The sequence below is a fragment of the Ochotona curzoniae genome, unplaced genomic scaffold (genome assembly GCF_017591425.1).
Source record: "Ochotona curzoniae isolate NIBS_2020 unplaced genomic scaffold, NIBS_Ocur_1.0 contig_1328, whole genome shotgun sequence".
NCBI classification, from domain to species: domain Eukaryota; kingdom Metazoa; phylum Chordata; class Mammalia; order Lagomorpha; family Ochotonidae; genus Ochotona; species Ochotona curzoniae.
Genome location: NW_024465041.1, coordinates 1158722 through 1172969, shown reverse-complemented (window position 1 = coordinate 1172969; position 14248 = coordinate 1158722). Strand labels below are relative to the sequence as shown.

The following is a 14248-nucleotide window of genomic DNA, read 5'->3' as shown; positions in this document are numbered from 1 at the left end:
AAAAAAAAGATGTTAATGAGATCTTTTATGACCTAATGCGGCAAATTAGCAGAAAAACCCCAATGTCTGCAAAGGCCTGCAAAAAGTCATCAAGTCAGCTCTTTAATAAGCTAAATATGCTGTAGCTCTGAGCCAGGTATGAAAAAGTGTTGCCCAGTTCAACAGTGCCAGCGTTCCAACTTTGTTAAACCTACCAGCATCTTAAATGCACTTTGCAGTGGTGGTACCCTAGAAGTGGCAGATGAAAGCTACTGTATCAGTTCGCACACTCTAATCACCTTTCAGTATCACAGGAGAGATTTTTACTTCCATAATAGTCCTACAGTGTGCAGCTGGTAAACCCAGAGGCTTCCTCCACCAATGTTGCACATGTATGAAAATAGTGGACTGTATACTGTAACAGGCCCCATTGTTTGTATTGGAGAGGACGATCACGCAAATCCTAAAACACCACTATTTTAGCATAATGAAAGTCCAAAAAGCTCCTGTATACACTACTCAGATAACTTTGCATCTTCGATAACTGTAGCCTATTGTAATTTTTGAAAGAAATTCAAGGTCATTATTATTTTATTGTATAAAATAAGCACTCTAATTAACACAGCTATGTAGCTTTCTTTTAACTTTTAGAAAGAATACCTATGGTGACAGTAATCTTGTCTGAAAATATAATAGTCCTGGGCCCTAGTGGCTTAAGTCCTCACCTTGAACTCACCCCGGGATCCCATATGGGCACTGGTTCTAATTCCAGCAGCTCCACTTCCCACCCAGCTCCCTGCTTGTGGCCTGGGAAGGCAGTCGAGGACGGCCCAACTCTTTGGGACCCTGCACCTGTGTGGGAGACCTGGAGGAAGTTCCTGGCTCCTGGCTTCGGACGGGCACAGCACCGGCCGTTGCGGTCACTTGGGGGAGTGAATCATCGGATGGAAGATCTTCCCCTCTGTCTCTCCTTCTCTCTGTATATCTGACTTTGGAATAAAAATAAATGAATCTTTTTTAAACTTTTCGAAAATAAAATAAATTTAAAAATATAATAGTCTTTTCAATATAATGTCTTAGATGAAAGACATTGACTTTAGTATCTGGTGGGAAGAAAATGTTCAGACTTTTCGAGTCTCCTTTTTACATGTTTCCTTTTTTGTTTAGAGGGAACAAAGTTTATAGTTGTATGTACAGTGGGTGTCTACAGCAAGAAGTATATATATTTTTTAAGATTAGCTTTTTAAAAGATTTATTTCTTTTTACTGCAAAGTCAGATATATATACATATGTAGATGGGGGAGAGACAGAGAGGAAGATCTGTCCAATGAATCACTCCCCAAGTGGCCGCAATGGCCAGTGCTGAGTCAATCCGAAGCCAGGAGCCAGGAACTCTTCCGCGTCTCTCACGCAGTGCAGGATCCCAAGGCCCTGGGTCGTCCTCCAGGGCTGGAAACTGGATGGGAAGTGGGGCTGTTAGGATTAGAACCGGTGCCCATATGGCTTCCTGGTGTGTTCAAGGTCAGGATTTTAGCAGCTAGGCCATGAGGCTGGGCACAAAAAGTGCATATTTTGAAACAACTTTTTAATGATTTTACAGTTTTTGTAAATCATTCCCAGGCTTGCACAGCTGTGGATTTCACTGTGAATCCATTGCTTGATCAGGCATAAGTGTATTTGCAATACCAAATATACAGGTTTAGTACTTTTGCTATGGACGTGGGGGGTTATGAGCCCAATGGGGGGCTGCGTATGTTCCCCAGCAAGACCACTGCTTCCACTGGTGAGTGTTAAGAACTGGGATAAGGGGCAGAGCAGGCCAGGAGGGGCTACAATGCCTGTTGGCCTGCATGTCAACTGCATTAGAGGGAGAGCCAGGCAGGGCTAACCAACCATACCCACTGGTGAAGGCATGAGCCAGAGTAAGTGCAGGCTTCTTAGGCTTTGCTGCAGCATCAGCTGGCAGGTGCTGGGACAGGGGACAAACCCTGTCAAGTTAGACAACAGGACCACCTGAAGAGTACAAGGTCCGGGGGCTGGGAGTGGGCCCAGTAGGGAAAATGTGAGTACTCCTCTGGTGGCTTTGCAACTCCCACTGGTAAGCACGAGCACTAGGGCTGGGGGCAGGTCTGGCTAGACAGGCAGTGACACCCCCAGGCTAGAGTGTGAACTGAACAGTGAGGTTGAGTTGAACTGGGCTTCAACAGCCATTGAAGTGTGCGAGAGCTGAATGGGATGTGCGGCAGACTGGACCGGTCAGCTGCACATACTTGCAAGCACAAGAACAGGTGTGGGGGCGGGCCTAGTGAGGGTTAGTGGGGACTCTAACTAGGCTGCAGCTCCCTCTGGTGTACATATCTGCCTTTACAATAGAAATAATAAATCTTAAAAAAAAAAAAAAAAAGTAACAGTGTATGGCATACCCAGATGCACATGGAGGATATGGCAGGCCACTGGAGCCTGCGGAGGACATCAGGTATCATAACTGAGAAAGGAGGGTGGGACAAATTGGTCAACCACCCCCGTCAAATGTTGACAGCAAATATCTGGGTGAATGGAGATTCTAAGGTAGACTATGTCAGCCATTGGACCTAGGAAGGATTTCCTCATCCTTTAATAGGTGATAGTAACAATATTTCAGGACAATTGAAACCACTTGAACAGAACCCTCTGAGCATGCTCCACACTGGGGACCCTGGGATGACATCGGGTGGCTGTTCACCATCCCCGGGTACTGAGGCAGTTGGGAGGCTGCGTGCGGCCTCTCCCACTCTCTCCCCCATTTACCCAGATGCAGAAAAAAGAAAAATAAAATTTGTAAACAACAGCCTCACCCACTTTTCCCTAATCCTCGACCCTTCCCACACTAATCAACTACATAAAGATCATCAAAATAAAAGTAAAATAATAATTAAAAAATTGCTTCATCCCCAGCTGTAGACAACTGCCTAGGTTGCTTTGTACCTAGGCAAGTGTTGCAGTGCGGGGAGAAAATCAGCCAATTGATGGCAAGTATTCTGAGCTTGGTCAATGCTAAATTTGGGTTAATTATACCAGTATACCAGCATAGTTGCTTTTTTTTTTTTTTTTTTTTGACAGAGAAGTACTTCTTTCTGGAGTCTTCCATGGCCTGGGCCACTGCACTCACAGGTAAGATAGGGAGCTGGGATGCAGTGGCTTAAAGGGGGGGAAACCAGAGGGCATGTCTGGGTCAAGCCAAGGCACACACCCATGTGGGAGACCTGGACTGGACTAAACAGCAGCATCCACTGCCCACTGGTGCTTACAAAAGCTGGGGGTAAGGGGTCCTGCATGGCTGGAGTATATGGCAGAACCCTCCCATAAGTGTTGGAGCAGGGAGTGGGCCATGTCAGGCTGGACCACAGCACCCACCAGAATGTGAGAGGACTTGATCTAGGGCAGATTCTGTAGGGGAACTGTGGGCTCACCTATGTGGGACTGCAGCACCCACTGGATTACACAGAGAGTTAGGCATGGTGATTAACCTATCCAGGCTAGATCACAGAACTCACCTGACATGGACTCACCTGACGTTCATGGGGGCTGAGGCTGGGGCTGGGATTGGGAAAATGCCAGGCAGGGCTGGGCTGTAGCACCTGCCGGCACATGCAAGGGCTAGGACTGAGAGCAGACTGTGCCAAGTAGGGCTGCTGCTCCCAGTGGCACATATGAGATCCTGGGCTGGGAGCAGGCCTGGAAGGGAAACTTGGGGAACTTCCCTAAGGGGCAGGCCAGGGAGGCAAAGCTGCAATATTCAACCGTGTTTGTGTAGGCCAGATCTGAAGACTAGCTGGCTGAGTCAGGTTTAGCACCCATTGCACAAGAACCAAGACAGGGTGTGGACCATGCCTTAATAGCCACGCTGTAACACTTGCCAGCGAGAGCTGAGACTGCAGATGGGCCATGTCAGGCTGGGTTGAAGCACCTTCCAGCATTCACAAGAACTAGGACTGGGAACAGGTGTAGTAGGGGAACTCTGAGGACTCCTCTGCTGGGCAGCAGCTCTCACTGAGGGGCTAGACAAACCAGGCTGGACTGCAGCACCCACTGGCATACATATGGGCTAGTTCTGAAGGCAGACCAAAGTAGGCTGTGTCCCAGCATCTATTGATGCTTGCAAGAGTCAGAATGGGTGTGGGCAAGGCTGGGCTAGGCTGTAGCTCCCATTGGTGACAGCTAGAATGGGTACTGGCATGAGTGAGAGCCAGGACAGATGGCAGGCCAGGCCAGGTTGGACTACAACACCCACCAGTTCACATGAGGGCTGAAGTGGGCTAGGCTTGGGTAGGCTTCTGCAAGTACTGATAAGAGCTGGGACTGGGGTTGGGCTGGGTTGAACCAGGCTCGAGCACCTGCTGGTGAATGTGGAAACTGGGGTAGGGCCATTTCAGATTCAGCCACAGCACCTGCTAGTACATGCCAGACCCAGGGTTGGGAGCTAGCCTGGTAGGGAAACTCTGGGGACTCCATTGCTGGGCTCCTGTTCCCACTGGTGAGCATGAGAGCTGGACAGAGGACGGGCTGATCTGAGGGTGGGTCAGGCTGGGTTAGGCTGCTGAACCCACTGACACGCCTGAGAGCTAGAATAGGTGCAGGGCAGTTGAGCTAGGCCACAGCACCAGGTGGCAAGTGCTGGTACTGGATATGAGTCATGTCACCTTGGATCACATCGCCACCTGGCAGGTATAACATGCAGGGTTGGGAACATGCCTGACAGGGGCAACTGTGGGCACACTCCTGCTAGCCTGTACCTACTACCACTGGTGAGCACAAGAACTACAGCTGTGGGTAAGCCAAGGAGAGCCAGGAGGCAGCGTACATGAGGGCTAAATCTGGGGGTGGGTCAAGCTGAGCTAAGCACCACAACCCGTGGGTGTGCTCAGGAGCTGGATGGAATGTGGGATGGGCCCAAGGGAGGCTGCAGCAGAGGCTGGCATGTGCAAAAACCAGGGTTAGGGGTGGGCCTGATGAGGGATATTAAGGGTCACTCTAACTAGGTCACGCACTCCCTGGTATGTATGAGGATCAGGTCTATGGAGGGCTAGCTGAGGTAAGCCGCAGAACCTGTTGCTTTGGGGGCTGAGGCAGAACTGACCAAGCAGCTGCATCCCACCGGTACATCATTGGCTGGTGCATGTGACGGATCACACCTGACCCTGCACTGCCTGGCTGGCACACATAAGAGCCCAACCTGAGGTCATACCCAGGCAAGGCTTCCTGGGAGACTCCCCGCCCGGACTACTGGACTCAGACCCTGGCTACAGGAGAAAATCACAGGATGGATGGTCCAACCTTGGAGTCTGTGCATCAGAACTGGGCCTGCTCAGTTGCAGATGCCTCTGCAGTGGACAGCATTTCCAGATACGCAGGATGGGAAATGATGGCAAGCTCATTTAGGCCAGCAGGGGGTGTCATTTGCTTCATCAGAGGATGGAAAATAAAACAGGTTGGATTCTGCTGGGCCTGTGAACCAGCTGCCCTTGGAAAGATGTTCTCAACCCTGGAGCAATGAAACCAACCACTTCTCAAAACTATCAAAACCACTCATGAACACTGCCCCACACTCGCATCATCAAAAGACCACCCCCACCCCTGGGTGCTGATCCTGCTAGGCAGCAAGGAGTGACACCTTTCCCCTTCTCCCGTGAGGACAAAGGAGGGGTGGGGCAAATCTGAAAGTGAGTCCCACCCACCTGCATCTACTGCTGACCCTCCCTAGCCTAATCAAAGGCTACATGGGCATGCATGCCTCTCAACTATATAAATAACATGAAAAATAAAATAGATGCATACAAAACAAAAACTTCCTTCTGGGGCCAGTATAACAGCTCAATTGGCAAATCTTCTTCTTTTTTTTTTTTTTTTAAAGATTTAATTTTATTTTTATTGGAAAGGCAGATATACAGAGAGGAGAGACAGAGAGGAAGATCTTCCGTCCGATGATTCACTCTTCTGGCAGCCGCAAAGGCTGGAGCTGAGCTGAGCCGAAGTCAGGAGCCTCTTCCGGGTCTCCCACGTGGGTGCAGGGTCCCAAAGCTTTGGGCCGTCCTTGACTGCTTTCTCAGGCCACAGGCAGGGAGCTGGATGGGAAGTGGGGCTGCCTAGATTAGAACCGGCGCCCATATGGGATCGTGGGCGTGCAAGGCAAGGACCTTAACCACTGTGCCATCGCACCGGGCCCAAATGGCAAATCTTCAACTTGCAAGAACCAGCATCCCATATGGATGCCACATCCTGCCCCGGTCTCTCCACTTGCCATTCAACTCCCTGCTTACGATTTGGGAAAGCAGTGAAGGATGGTCCAAAGCCGTGGGAGCCAATACCCACATGCCAGACCTGGAAGAAGCGCCTGGCCCCTGGCTGCTGACTGACTCAGCTCCAGCCACTGCAGCCATTTGAGGAGTGAACCAGCAGAGGAAGATCTTTCTGTTTCTCCTCTGCAAATCTGCTTTTCCAGTAGAAATAAATTTTTAAAGATTTATTTATTTTTACTGCAAAGTCAGATATATAGAAAGAGACAGGAGAAGAGACAGAGGGAAATATCTTCCATCAGATGATTCACTCCCTAAGTGAGTGCAACGGCCGGTGCTGCGCCATTCTGAAGCCAGAAACCCAGATCCTCTTTCAGGGTCTCCCACAAAGGTGCAGGGTCCCAAGGCTTTGGGTCGTCCTTGACTGCTTTGCCAGACCACAAGCAGGGAGCTGAATGGAAAATGGGGCTCCTGGGATTAGAACCACCACCATATGGGATCCCAGTGCGTTCAAGGGGAGGACTTTAGCTGCTAGGCAGTGGTGCTGGGCCCAGAATAAATATTTTTTAAATTGCTTTGTTCAAATTTCCAATGTATCTGAATAGAAATAGAGTGTATCTGAGCCCAGCTCCTTACCCAACCCACTGACAGCCCAGATCGCCACTTGCTTCCCTACCCCACACTGTTCTGAGTCATTTCACCCGTAGACACCTCAGTGTGCATCTCTGAAATGTTGTCATTGGAACTCAGCACTGAAGTCAGCAATCAAGTCATTCTCCATTGTGTGAGACAGTCCTGCAAAGTCCCCAGCCACTGGGGAGCAACATCCCAAACATGGGGGGTAGGTCATGAGGATGAAATGGGTCCCAATGTTACCCGAACCACCCACGTCACACCTGGGAGTGCCAATTTAACCTCCAGCTTCTCACTTTTGATCCAACTCCCAGCAGAGGAGGGAGCAAGTATGCTGGCCCCTGCCAACCGCAGGGAGATCAGAATGGATTTCTGGGTTCCTAGATTTTGCCTGATGCAGCCCAGACCTGTGTAGCCGTTTGAAAAGTGAAGCAGATGGGCCCGGCGCTGTGGCCTAGCAGCTAAAGTCCTCACCTTCAACGCGCTGGGATCCCATATGGGCACCAGTTCTAATCCCGGCAGCTCCACTTCCTATCCAACTCCCTGCCTGTGACCTTGGAAAGCAGCATAGAATGGTCCAAAGCCTTGGGACCAAACATCAACATGGGAGACCTGGAAAAAGCTCCTGGCTCCTGGCTTCAGATCAGCTCAGCTCCAGTCATTGTGACCACTTGGGGAGTCAACCAGCAGATGGAAGCTCTTTCTCTCTGTCCTTCCTTCTCTAGGTAAATCTTTCTAATAAAAGTAAATAATTAAAAAAAAAAAAAAAAAGAATAGGGCCCAGCGCGATGGTGCAGTGGTTAAGGTCCTCGCCTTGCACGCCCCGGATCCCATATGGGCGCCGGTTCTAATTCTGGCAGCCCCACTTTCCATCCAGCTCCCTGCCTGTGGCCTGGGAAAGCAGTGGAGGACGGCCCAAGGCTTTGGGACCCTACACCCGCGTGGGAGACCCGGAAGAGGCTCCTGGCTTCGGATCGGCATAGCATCGGCCGTTCTAGTCCCGGCAGATCCACTTCCCATCCAGCTCCCTGCTTGTGGCCTGGGAAGGCAGTTGAGGACGGCCCAAGGCTTTGGGACCCTGCGCCTGTGTGGGAGACCCAGAAGAGGTTCCTGGATCCTGGCTCTGGATCGGCGATGATTCACTTGAGGAGTGAATCGTCGGACGGAAGATCTTCCTCTCTCTCTGTCTCTCCTCTCTGTCTCTCCTCTCTGTATATCTGCCTTTCCAATAAAAATTAAAATAAATCTTTAAAAAAAAAGAATAAGATGGAAATAAGTGCACATTTTTAACCACCATTACTACCTTGTTGGAAATTATATACAGAAAGAAAAGTTAGGTGGACAACTGCAGAATCACAGCTCTGAGTTCAAAGCAAGTCAGGGTTCAATCAGGCCAGGATTGCACACTTATATTAACATCCCTCCACATCATTCTATAATCCTACCATTGGAGCCCTTGCCCACAAAATGATGGTTAAAGTGCTTGGTGAGGCCGGTGTACCGCGTGGCTCACAGGAAGCCTGTGTGGTTTGCAAGCTGAGCAGCTTGTAACTCCAGACCCCACCTATCTACACCGACGAGTCCCAGTCCCTTTGGAAGCTGCCCTGCTCCACCTGCAGAGCACAGAATACCCTGGCTGACATGGAATGAATCTCTCCTGGTGTCTGCTACTGAGAAAAACACCGGTGCTCCTGGAGCCACTATGAGGAAGTTGCATAGTAAAAATGTTTAGATCTTGTCTGGGGGAAACGAATAGATGAAGCTGAAGTTTCAGAAAATGGAAAAATATACTGAAGGAGAAAGCGAGAAGAAAGATGAAGGAAAAAAAGAGAAGGAGAAAGGGACTTGCAAGACTGGCTTCCTGTTCTACAGATGGGAAGATAAACCTAGAGGTCTAAGGTCACACAACCAACCAGTAGCACTTGACTTGACCCCTTGGCCCCAGGCTGCACTTCCCCTCACCTGGGACCTGGGGGCAGTGTTCAGTAATCACTCCCCTTCCTAGGCTCCTAAGAAGCCTGGCAATGGGGGAGGCATTTTTCTCTGTCTCTTCTGGGGGACACACATGAGCTAGCAGAGAAAACATCCCTTCCCCACCATTCCTGGCCCACTCTACCCCTGAACAGGGCACAGGTGTGTATGTGACTTCCTCATATTTTAAATAAACGTTGTCACCTTGTCTGTAGTTGGACCTATTCCTAGGCTGCTTCTCTAGCAGGCAAGAACCTGGCAAAAGCGCATTCGTTCCAATCTAGGCCTTGATCGTTCCAACCACCTCCACGGGAGAGCTGGATTGCATTCCCAAGGCCTAGCTTTAGCCTTGGCCCAGCTCGGCAGGCCACCGGGAGCATCTGGGAAGGAACCAGCAAATGTGAACACTCTCCTGGCTGTCTGCCTCTTAAATAAAATCTCAGCAGTTTCAAATTGGCCATTTACTGAAACTGACTACACGCACAACATGTACAACCAGTATCACCAGTTCCGGAGTACGTCACCACTCCAAAAAGAAACCCCACATCCTTAACTTCATGCCTGACTCTCTGCACGAGGCCCAGCAATCAGTCATTGGCTCTCGGTGGCTTTGGGTTGACCTCTGTGCATTTCATACAAAGGGACTGCTAAACTGTGTGGCCTTTGCATCTAATTTCTCTCACTTACTGCAATGATTTCCAGGTTTGTTCGTGTTGAAGCACATGTGGCTAAGTAATACTCTACCACTGGAATAGAATACATTTGACTTGTGAATTCATCAGTGGGTGTTGGACTCGTTTCCATCTTTTGCTATCGTGAATGGTGCTGCCGTGAACAAGTTTTGCATACAAGTTCTTGTTTGAACTTTTGCTGTTGAGTCCCTTAAATACATACCAAGCAGCGGAGTTGCTGGGTCAGATGATAATACTGTATTTATGCTAGCAAAAGTTGCCACACTCTTCCCCAGTGCCTTCCCTGTTTCACAGCCCCACTAGCAAGATAAGGGATTCCAATTTTCCTCATCTTCGGCAATGTGGGGTTTTTGTTTTGCTTTGTTTTTGATTTATTTACTTTTACTGGAAAGGCAGAATTATAGAGATAAGGAGAGACAGAGAGAAAGATCTTGCATCTGATGGTTCACTCCCCAAATGGCTACAACGGCCAGAGTTTGAACCAATACAAAGCCAGGAGCCAGGAGTTTCTTTTGAGTCTCCCACGCATGTGCAGGAGGGTCCGAAGGCCTTGAGCCATCCTCAACTGCTCTCCCAGGCCATAAGCAGGGAGCTGGATGGGAAGTGGAGCAGTCAGAACATGAGCCAGTATGGGATGCTGGTCGGTGCTTGCCACAGAGGATTAGCCAATTGAGCCATCACAATGGGCCAACATTTTTTTTTTTAAAACAGGAACAAAAGAGGGAGGGCATTTATTCATCAACTTCTCTTCTAATTTTACATTTCTTGGAAATCCACTACACTAAAATAGAGAAACAGACTCGCAAGGATGATGGCTCAAGTGTCTGCTGCCACTCACACAGGAGACCAAGATGAGTTACTGGCTCTTGGTCTTGGCCTGACTCAGCGCTGGCTATTGCAGGTGTTTGAGGAGTGAATCAATTGTCGGAAGATCTCTCTCTCTCTCTCTGTTGCTCTGCCTTTCAGGTAGATGAAATGATTGTTTTAATTAAAAAGAAGAACATGGACCCAATGCAGTAGCCTAGCCAGGATCCCATATGGGCGTTGGTTCTAATCCCAGCAGCCCCGCTTCCCATCCAGCTCCCTTCTTGCAGCCTGGGAACACAGTCGAAGACAGCCCAAAGCCATGGGACCTGCACCCACATGAGAAACCCAGAAGAGGCTCCAGGCTCCCAGCTTTGGATTGGGTCAGTTCCAGCTATTGTGGCCACTTGGGGAGTGAATCATCGGACAAAAGTTCTTTCTCTCTGTATGTCCTTCTCTCTGGAAATCTGCCTTTCCAACAAAAATAAATAACTCTGGAAAGAAAAGAAAAGAGCCTGCTGGGCGGAAGTGCAGCTGTGCAGGTGCAGGTACAGGAGCACTGTGTAAATCCTACTTGGTGGCATGGGGTGAGGCTGCAGCAGAGTGGTAAGCCAACCCCATGCAGTGCTGGCATCCTTACTGGGGCCAATTTAGGTCCTGGTTGCTCCACTTCGAATCCAGCTCCCTGCTAACATACTTGGGGAAGCAGCAGAAGGTGGCCCAAGTGTTTGGGCCTCTGCAGCCACGTGGGCGACCCTCTGTTGAAGCGCCCGTCTCGTGGCTTTGGTCTGACCATGATGGCCGTTAGAGGGAGTGAAGCAGCAGACCCAGAATTTCTCTCTCTCTCTCCGACTTTACCTCTCCCTTCTCTGTAATTCTGCCCTTTAAAGAAATGTCAAGAAAAATTAGCTTGCTCCTGATGATTTTGTTAGATTTCCCCTGAGTAGAATCTGAAGACCCTATTTGGTCCAAGACTTAGTTGGTCCCCGAAGCTTGCCTTGAAAAATATTCCTCAGGCCTGGCGGTGTGGCCTAGCAGCAAAAGTTCTCACCTTGAATGCACCGGGATCCCATATGGGTGCCGGTTCTAATCCCAGCAGCGCCACTTCCCATCCAGCTCCCTGCTTGTGGCCTGGGAAAGTAGTCAAGTATGGCCCAAGGCTTTGGGACCCTGCACCCGTGTGGGAGACCTGGAAGAGGTTCATGGAACCTGGCTTCGGACCGGCATAGCATCGGCCGTTGCGCTCACTTGGGGAGTGAATCATCGGATGGAAGATTTTCCTCTCTGTATATCTGACTTTCCAATAAATAAATAAATCTTAAAAAAAAATAAAAAAAGAATACTTCTCACATGTCTCTTGGTGCTTTGAGAGGAGGCGGAAGGTGCAGAAGGATCACTTGGTACACTCAGGAATCTTCTTGGATGAAACTCTGAAATCTGTAGGTATTGCATTCTTCCAAGCTTTTCTGATGTCCTGAGACTGGCGAGCTACTGAAGAGACATACAAGAGACATTTGAGCTCTGACACTAATAGAGGTCTCAAGGAAGTCACAGTGCCGCCCCCTCCCCTAGTTCTGTGAGATTCCGCATTTGCTCTGTGAGAAATAGGACTGATTTTACTACGGGACACACATGCCACATGCAATTCCCTCAAGGTCATCTTATTACCGTCCAGGGATTGTACTGAGCAGGAACGAGGGTCTGCTTGTGCCCCTCAGGAACCGTGCCGTGTTTAGGCTGTGTCCAATTGGGGCTACTTACTGCTTTTATTTGTTGGAGAGGCAGAGAGACCAAGTTCTCATCCAACAGCTTGCTTCCAAATTCCCACAGCGGGGAGGGGATGGTGCAAAGCCAGGAGCAGGGGACTCGACCCCAGGGCTCGCGTATGGGCAGCGGGGGCCCCACTGACTTGAGTTATCACTGTTACCCACCCTCTTAGGTGGACAGAGCAGAAGTGACTAAAGCACCCTGCTGAAGTCAAGCCAACACTCCCATCCAGGAATGTCTAGAATGCTGAATCACCCTGACCTTGTCTCTGCAAAAGGTCAACACTTGCCATGAGCAGGACTCCGTGCTACACGTCACATGCACGCACAAACTGAGGGGCTGCTGTCTTCTCCCATCCCCCCTGCCTACGACGTATGAAATGCCATGCTGTGTCCCCCGCGCAGTCATTTTCCTCACCCAGTCATGCCACCATGTGGAAGTGGCCCCAGACTTTCCTGCCAGGAAGCGCTCCATCAGAATCTCTCCAAACTAACAAAATGCTTTATCTGAACTAAGAGTCTCTCTCTCAGTTGCCTCTGAATCCAACGCCCCCCAGGGGTCTGCATTGGCAGGAAGCGAAATGCCTATTATTTGCTTTAGAATGATGTACTTTTTTTTTGAAATTGGAAAAAAATCTCAGTCCGAGCAATTCATGTGGAAAGCAGTGAGTATTGAGGTGAGTTTGAACCGCATTGGGCAAGGCTTCCCTTGTGCTGAGAAATCAACATTGTTTACTCCTGGAATCCTGCCCAGATTTCTGTTAGCTCATACCCAGTTTGTCCTCCCAGTCTTGTGACTCACGAAGGTTTTTTTCCCAGCTAGGGAAGGTTACGAGGAAAATTCCTATGTGACCCACCCTCCTGCACTGATCCCTGGAGGTCCCTGACTTGGGTCACTGCCTCAAGGAGGAAACCCCCTCTGCAGGCCCGGCTGGCGCTGGTCGTCAACACAGGCAGCTCCCTTCCATTTCAGTGGCCCGTTGCTGGATCAACAAATCTGGCAAGACTCGGGACTCTTAAACTAGCCGCTGTCTTGTTAACTCTCCCTGCTCTGGATTGACGTGGCTTCACTGAGAGTGTGAGGTCTGCTCCATGTCAGAGGGGCTGTGGTCCTCTGGGGGGATTTAGAGGGGCTGAGAACTCCAACCCAACCCATTCATGGTGCGAGTGACTGATAACTGGCTGTCAGCTGTCTGCTCAGAGAAGGCTGTTGATTGAAACGTCCACAGCTGGCTCCTCTGCGGGGCAAGAACGTTCCCCATTACAGCAGCTGAGCTCCCAGAGGACGCGTTCTCAGCGTCTCCCTATTCACCTAGGGAGGAAGTGGCTCAGGGCATTGATTTGAGATTTAATGGTGGAGAGGCTGAGGCTTTGGACAGCTCAGCTTCCTCACCCGCCAAATGAAAACGATGCCTTTCTCACCAGTTAGACAGGATATTTAAATAAGATACAGAAGGCCTTCCCCAGCTGGTACATATGTGACCGACCCACTCTACCCAGCTCACACTGTATGATGTGGGCAGAGTTACTCTGCTTTAGAGAAGGATGATTACTTTTCCATATCTTGATTCTGGAGTACTACAATTATATGATGATTATCTATGAAAGGGGCATGACAGTTGGTGGGATTTTTCTCATTTTTCCACAATAAGCACATGCCAGTTTCTTGTACGATTTTTTGTTTTACATTTAAAATTTAAAAAGTAAAGCTAGGGTTATGGACTCATGAATTTCAGAATGCCTGGAATACCCCCTCTAGCTTGGAATTTTATATCAATTCCTGCTCTCTCTCACCATTCCCTTGTATATGTATGTAGGATTCTGCCTTGTATCTGGGCTGGACTGTGACACTGTTTTAGCAACAGAGTGCAATCTAAGCCAATGTCATAGCTTATCAGGCCAAGCCTCCACCTATAGCACTGATATCCCAAATGGGTGTTGGTTCGAGTCCTGGCTGCTCTGCTTCCAGTCTATCTCTGCTCATGTGCCTGGGAAAGCAGTGGAGAAAGGCACAAGTGTTTTGGGCTCCTGCACCCACATGGGAGACCCATAAAAAGCTGCTGGCCTCTGCTTCCAAAGCTCCTGGCTTTAGGCTGGCTCAGCTCCAGCCATTGCAGCCATTTGGGGAATG

General features: G+C 49.5%; 1 long non-coding RNA gene across 1 annotated transcript; it reads right to left on the bottom strand.

The window, feature by feature from the left end:
• Positions 1–8779: 8779 nt before the first annotated feature.
• Positions 8780–9455, bottom strand: LOC121146668. Its single transcript, XR_005882236.1, has 2 exons — positions 9060–9455; positions 8780–8818 (listed from the first exon to the last, which is right to left on the bottom strand). It is a non-coding gene; the product is annotated as an uncharacterized LOC121146668 (long non-coding RNA).
• Between the last annotated feature and the right edge of the window lie 4793 nt (positions 9456–14248).